Here is a 5,779-nt window from a genome sequence, read left to right on the forward strand (position 1 = left end):
GGAACAAAACTGGACTTTTAAACACTTGTACCTTTAGTGACCAATAGTGTACCTTTTTGTATGTGTAAAAGTTATTTAATAAAGCAGTTATTTCACCATGAACCTGATTGTACCGTTTTCTGAGGGAAGGGAGGTTTGTGTGTGTGTGTGTGTGTAATAAACTATTACAACCGATAATGAGCCAGATCTGGGCCGAGTCTGGCACTAATGGCGTGCTTCTGGCTCAATCTCGGCCGTGGTCCGGTTATCGCGATTTAGTTATGGCTTGCCGGACTAGGGCCGAGTCATTTGAGCCGTGCCTCAGCCACAACACTCGGCCGAGTCTGCACCGACAGTTTCCCTCGGGCCAGAACCTTGAATCTTTTAAAGTTAGTTTATTTGTTAGTTTAGTTTAGTTGTTCAGGCAGTGGCAGCATGTGTACATTTTCATGGATATAACATTTTAGCAAGTACAGTAATGAAGTGGTAATTTTATTTACAATTCGCTGCTTTTGTCCTATATTCCTATTTATTTCCAGTGTTTAAATATTCCATAAAAATTGCGACAGGATATGTAGGAGTTTCATTGTGGTCAGAAAATGAACGTACACGTTTGTTTTAGAATAAGTCGAAGCTGACTTCAGAAAAAGCAGCGGTGCCTGTAGATTATATCATTTTATTATTTACAAGCGACCTTTTCTTTTTTACATCCCAATATCTAGAGTGTTTCTACTGGGGAAAAGGCGATTTATTTTTATTTTGACGGAAATGAACATGATATTTTGCCCGTTTTGTCATAAAACGCCGATTAACCTCCCTTAGGACTAAATATACCGGGGATGCATCTCGCGGCGGGGGTGCTGAATTCGGCACAACACCGCGTGCGTGATACAATTTTGCTAGCTGGGTAAGGAAACGCTTATCTATATTTTACGACGGAGGTTTAGGGCCACAGCGGTAAAAAAAAAAAACAAGATTCCGAGATTAAAGTCGGAATAATTCTGAGAAAAAAAGTCGGAATAATTCTGAGAAAAAAAGTCGGAATAATTCTGAGAAAAAAAGTCGGAATAATTCTGAGAAAAAAGTCAGAATAATTCTGAGAAAAAATCTCAGAATAATTCGCTGCGTGTAATGGAGCAGACACAGTGTAACAGAGTAGAACTCCGGCGCCCACGAGGCTCCATCGTGTTACGGCTCGGACTCGTACAAAAAACTAAAGCCTTTATGCCTCTCAGTCAGGGGCTGCGTCATGTCCTGTGAATGCGTTTAATAAATAATTCGTGCATAAGGCTTTAGTTTTTTGTACGAGTCCGAGCCGTAACGCGATGGAGCTTCGTGGGCGCCGGAGTTCTACTCGTTCTGTATCCATCATTTTCGTGATCATTAATTGTATCGTGAAACTACATGCCCTGGGTTCGTGCACTGATTCAGGGTTTAAACACTAATCACACTGTGGCCCTGATGTGGAAGGGAAGAGTGTTTATTCCTGAAATCTATACCATAGCATAACTTAAGCAACACATTGCGTTCCACAGTTACACTGTGTCTGCTCCATTACACGCAGCGAATAATTCCGAGAAAAAAGTCGGAATAATTCTGAGAAAAAAAGTCGGAATAATTCTGAGAAAAAAAGTCGGAATAATTCTGAGAAAAAAAGTCAGAATAATTCTGAGAAAAAAAGTCAGAATAATTCTGAGAAAAAAAGTCGGAATAATTCTGAGAAAAAAAGTCGGAATAATTCTGAGAAAAAAAGTCAGAATAATTCTGAGAAAAAAAGTCAGAATAATTCTGAGAAAAAAAGTCAGAATAATTCTGAGAAAAAAAGTCAGAATAATTCTGAGAAAAAAAGTCAGAATAATTCTGAGAAAAAAAGTCAGAATTATTCTGAGAAAAAAAGTCGGAATAATTCTGAGAAAAAAAGTCGGAATAATTCTGAGAAAAAAAGTCAGAATAATTCTGAGAAAAAAAGTCAGAATAATTCGCTGACTTGTCGCCACAAGTGACTAGTGTAACTGTGGAACGCAATGTGTTGCTTAAGTCCTGCTATGGTATAGATTTAAGGAATAAACACTCTTCTCTTCCACATCAGGGCCACAGTGTGATTAGTGTTTAAACCCTGAATCAGTGCACGAACCCAGGGCATGTAGTTTCACGATACAATTAATGATCACGAAAATGATGGATACAGAACGAGTAGAACTCCGGCGCCCACGAGGCTCCATCGCGTTACGGCTCGGACTCGTACAAAAAACTAAAGCCTTATGCATGAATTATTTATTAAACGCATTCACAGACATGACGCAGCCCCTGACTGAGAGGCATAAAGGCTTTAGTTTTTTGTACGAGTCCGAGCCGAAACACGATGGAGCCTCGTGGGCGCCAGAGTTCTACTCTGTTACACTGTGTCTGCTCCATTATACGCAGCGAATTATTCTGACTTTTTTTCTCAGAATTATTCCGACTTTTTTTCTCAGAATTATTCTGACTTTTTTTCTCAGAATTATTCCGACTTTTTTTCTCAGAATTATTCCGACTTTTTTTCTCAGAATTATTCCGACTTTAATCTCGGAATCTTGTTTTTTTTTTTTTTTTTTACCGCTGTGGCCCTAAACCTCCGTCGTAATATTTGCTGTGTACTACCAAGCTTGATTTCTCAGTTCCTCCTTAAATAGGTGAATATGCGAACGACGCTGAAGTTGGTTACTTATTCGCCAGTTTCTGATTCGGATTCTCTGTTCCACCTTAAATGGTGCAATAGTTGCATTCTGACGCCGCAAGATTGGCAAAGTACGAACACACCTTTCATAACATGGAAGAACTACACCTTTAGCTCCTTATCTCTTTATTTTCAGAGTATCAAAAATCTGAAAGGATCACTAAAGACACAATATAACAGACTATTAATATCCTGAAGATGAAGAAATTGTACTGTAGAATGTTTTTTTTTTGTAATTGCCTTATGAACATAGCATTGAACATGATAGAATGTGTGGAGAAATTGCACATATGACTAAATTCATTTGACATTATCTCTAAATTTTCAAATAGTCTCAAACATCTGAAAGGCCCACTGAAGACACAATACAACATTGTATTTATATCCTGAATATGAAGAAATTTTACTGTGGATTTTTTTTAATAATGGCCCTATAAACATAGCATTGGCGATGATAGAATATGTGGAGAAATTGTGCATTTGGCTAAATTCACTGGACATTATCTCTTAAATTTCAAAGTGTCTCAAAAATCAGACACAATATAACAGACTATTAATATCCTGAATATGAAGAAATTTTACTGTGGAATTCTTTTATAATTGCCCTATAAACAGCACTGGACATGATAGATCTTCACTGAAGATCTGCCTTTCAGATTTTTGAGACACTGAAAATAAAGAGATAGTATTTAATGAATTTAGCCAAATGCACAATTTCTCCATATTCTATCATGTCAAATGCTATATTCACAGTGCTATTACAAAAAAAAAAAAAAAAATCCACAGTAAAATGTCTTCATCTTCAGGGTATTAATAGTCTGTTATATTGTGTCTTCAGTGAGCCTTTTAGATTTTTGAGACTCCTTGAAAATAAAGAGAAAATGTCCAGTGAATTTAGGCACATGCACAATTTCTCCACACATTTTATCATGTCCAATGCTATGTTTATAGGGCAATTATAAAAAAAAATCCACAGTAAGATTTCTTCATATTCAGGATATCAATAGTCTGTTATATTGTCTCTTCAGTGAGACTTTCAGATTTTTGCAACACTTTGAAAATTAAGAGATAATATCCAGTTAATTTAGCCAAATGTGCAATTTCTCCAAAAAAGTAACTAAATAAAGTACATCATACATATATATGCTACTCAAACTTCAAACAAAAAAACACATTCGCCGCTTCAGCATTACACATAAGAACCATGGTCCATGAGGCATGCGCTTTATGTGTGTTAACAGTAAAACAGAAGTTAAAATCTGTGCCATCCACCTTTTAGAGGGGAGCTAAAGCAGGTTAGAGTTGTGCAAGTCTGATAGAAACATATCTGAATAAAATGCCTTTCACTCAATCAATGTCAAGTTTCGTACCTTATATTCTATTTTGAAAGTATGACATGAACAAGATATGACCCATGATCTACTAGATACCAATAGAATCTGCTCGTCACTAAATTGAAGCTAGCACTTGCTTAATGGTATTTGGTGCTACATTTTGTTTTCATTATGCTGACTCTTCCTGAGTTTATGATATTGAAGGTATGAACATATAAATATAAAATGCAGAGTGTTCATAAATCATTACATAGGCCAGAATTTGAATTAGCTAAATTTTCAGTTCTGTAAATTAAATATTTAATTTATTTTAATTAATTGTGCATTAATATATGCATTGAGTGTAGAGTGTGGGTATTTATATTATCTTAGAAAACATAATATGTAATGGAAACAGGGGAGAACAAATTTCAGGTTCTGTATATACATTGCGGTGTAATGTAAAACAACCGTTTTTTGGTAATCTTTATAGTTACATGTTGTTATATCAGGGGTCCGACTTGTTGGTGGCTCTCGCTGCTCTGGGAGAGTGGAGGTGCTTCATGGAGAGACCTGGTCCACAGTGTGTGATGCTGGATTTGATCAGCAGGATGCAGAGGTTGTGTGTAGAGAGCTGGGCTGTGGGCGTCCTGTGGAGGTGCTGGGAGCAGCTGCTTTTGGCAGAGGGGAGGACCAGGTGTGGTCAGAGGAGCTTCAGTGCAGAGGAAATGAATCTCAGATTTACTTCTGTCCAACATCATCTTCAGTCAAACACAACTTGTCACATGATAATGATGTGGGACTGGTGTGTGCTGGTAAGAACTGATTTTCTGTTTTGAAAACAAATTATGATGATTTTTTTTTTATCTCATCATCTATACATTTCTTCACTTGTGTATCACCACTAACTAGTATTACATTCTCTTAGTGATGTGCTACATATGATTAAAATATATTTTTTATATTTTATTTTGTGCTTTGTATAAATTCCTGACTGCTCTCTCTGTTGTTCAGGCAGTGTGAGGATGGTGAATGGAAGCAGTCACTGTGCTGGGAGAGTGGAGGTTCTTCAAAGAGGACAGTGGGGAACAGTGTGTGGTGATGACTGGGATATGAGAGATGCTGCAGTGGTGTGTAGAGAGCTGAACTGTGGGGAGGCTGTAGATGCACTGAGTGATGCTCATTTTGGAGCAGGAGCAGGTTTAATCTGGATGAATAATGTGGACTGTAATGGATCAGAGTCTACACTGAGGAACTGTAAATCACAAGGATGGGGTAAACATAACTGTGGTCATGATAAAGATGCTGGAATTATATGCTCAGGTGGGTTTGCCAAGTTTGACCAAATTTTATTTTATCAAAAAATAATTAAGTTGTTAGAGATTCAAGTATTGAAAAGATTTTTTTCATCTATCTGGCTTTCTTAGAAAGTTTCAGTGTTTTTGTTTTCCTCCATATTCATGTTCTAGTTGCTGTTTAGATCATCTTTTTGTTACAGCGGTTCTCATAAGCTGTGGCAGAATTTAACAAATTTATTATATGTCAACAACATTTTATTAGAAGTCCGAGTGGTTGGTGGTTCTCACTGCTCTGGGAGAGTGGAGGTGCTTCATGGAGAGACCTGGTCCACAGTGTGTGATGCTGGATTTGATCAGCAGGATGCAGAGGTTGTGTGTAGAGAGCTTGGCTGTGGGCGTCCTGTGGAGGTGCTGGGAGCAGCTGCTTTTGGCCGAGGGGAGGTCCAGGTGTGGTCAGAGGAGCTTCAGTGTAG

At 37.7% G+C, this 5,779-nt stretch overlaps 1 pseudogene; it reads right to left on the reverse strand.

Moving 5' to 3' along the window:
- LOC136695051 (scavenger receptor cysteine-rich type 1 protein M160-like) overlaps positions 1 to 5,779 on the reverse strand; it is a 156,412-nt pseudogene that overhangs the window by 38,348 nt on the left and 112,285 nt on the right.

This window comes from Hoplias malabaricus, chromosome 4 (genome assembly GCF_029633855.1).
Source record: "Hoplias malabaricus isolate fHopMal1 chromosome 4, fHopMal1.hap1, whole genome shotgun sequence".
Taxonomy (NCBI): Eukaryota; Metazoa; Chordata; class Actinopteri; order Characiformes; family Erythrinidae; genus Hoplias; species Hoplias malabaricus.